This window comes from Nematolebias whitei, chromosome 6, assembly GCF_014905685.2.
Source record: "Nematolebias whitei isolate Nwh7 chromosome 6, NemWhi1, whole genome shotgun sequence".
Classification (NCBI taxonomy): Eukaryota; Metazoa; Chordata; class Actinopteri; order Cyprinodontiformes; family Rivulidae; genus Nematolebias; species Nematolebias whitei.
Genome location: NC_056503.1, coordinates 48668023 through 48669762, shown reverse-complemented (window position 1 = coordinate 48669762; position 1740 = coordinate 48668023).

Below are 1740 nucleotides of genomic sequence, written 5' to 3'. Positions count from 1 at the left end.
CTGACAGAACTTTTAATAAAAGCATCAGCAGCACCTGGTCGAGGTTTCAAGTCAGAACTGGAAAAGGATCTGCAGGGATGAGTTTATTTCCACTGAGCAAGAGATTATTTCATTTTTTTACTTTTTATTCCTTAAACAGCTCTCTGACACACCAAGTCCATAAAACGACACTAAATGTTTCCTAAACCACCAGGAAAGAAAAATTAAAAAGGATCTGGTGTAAAGAGAAACAAAAAAAGAGTCATTCTGAGTTTTATTTCCTGTTTGGATCCAGACAGATTTTTCCAAAGGAGTGCCGGTTCTTAATTCACTTATTCTGCGTCCTGTCAGATTATTCTAATAAATGTTTTTGTCTCATTACTGCCGAACGTTCACCGGCGTTTTCTAAAGTCGAGGTGGCGTCACGATGAAAAGGTCCTGACAGGAAGTCGCCCACACCTTTAATCTGAACAGCACAAACACACGTTTTCATTTCACCCAGCGTGACTCAGTGGGAGGCGACAGTCGGCCCACGGGACTGTGGTGGCGTCTCAAACTTGGTTTTGTTTTTCAGACAAAATAAAATCCTTCAGTGGCGCTTCTACCAACTGATGTTCCCGTTTGGAACGTCCCGAGAAGCACAAAGATGATTTCAAATCCAGAAGACGAGCTAAAAGAGGATAAGCTAGAGAAACTGCTTTTTCTGCAAAAAGGCAGTTTGGATGCTTATTGAAGAATTTGCAGAAAAACAGCTGAAATTAGCTAAAAACTTGCTGAAATGGAAGAACACACCTAAATTAGCAGAAGAAAGTAGAAAGAAAACATATTTGCTGAATTAGGTTTAAAGAACCAGAAATTAGTATGAAAATTTGAAAATTAGCTAAAAACGCTGAAATTAGCAACAACGACAAAAAAAAACTGCTGAAAAGTAGCTGAAAAGGCAGAATAAAGCTTAAACAACCAGAAAGAAGTGGAAAGCTGAAATGAGCTAAAAAAGTGGAAATATCTGAAATAGATAAAATTAGCATGAAAACAGCTAAATAGTAGCTGAAATAGCAGAAAATGTGGAAACTAACAGAAAAAAATTAAATGAGCACAGCAAGCTTAAATTAGCAAAAAGAAGTTAATTAGGGTGAAAGAAGCAGAAATTATCACAAAAAAACTTGAATTTATCTGAAAACAGCTGAAATTAGCTAAAAATGCTAAAAAGATAGCTAAAAATGTAGAACAAGCTTAAATTAGCAGAAGAAAGCAGAAAGAACATGTTTACTCAATTAGGCTGAAAGAAGCAGAAATGAGCACAAAAAAGAGGAAATTATCAGAAAAAAGCTGAAGTTAGCACACACACACAAAAAACCTGCTGAAAAGTAGCTAAAAGACAGAAAGAAACTTAAATTACCAGAAGGAAGTGAATAGAGCACAATTTTGCTGAATTGGGCTGAAAAAAGTTTAAATGAGTGCAAATAATATGGAATTAGCTGAAAAGGCTAAAATTAGCACAAAACAGCTAAATAGTAGCTGAAATAGCAGAAAAAGCTGAAACTAGCAGAAATAAACTGAAAGGAGCATAACAAGCTGAAATTAGCAAAAAGAAGAAGAAGCACAAAAATGTATTTAGCTGAAAGAATCTGAAGCACAAAGCAGCTGAAGAAACAGCTGAAATTAGCTGAAAGTAGTAGAAAAAAAACAATTTGCAGAAGGAAGCTGAAAGAAGCTGAAGCAGAACAAAATGTGAAAGGAGCCGTTAAAGGTTGTAAACAG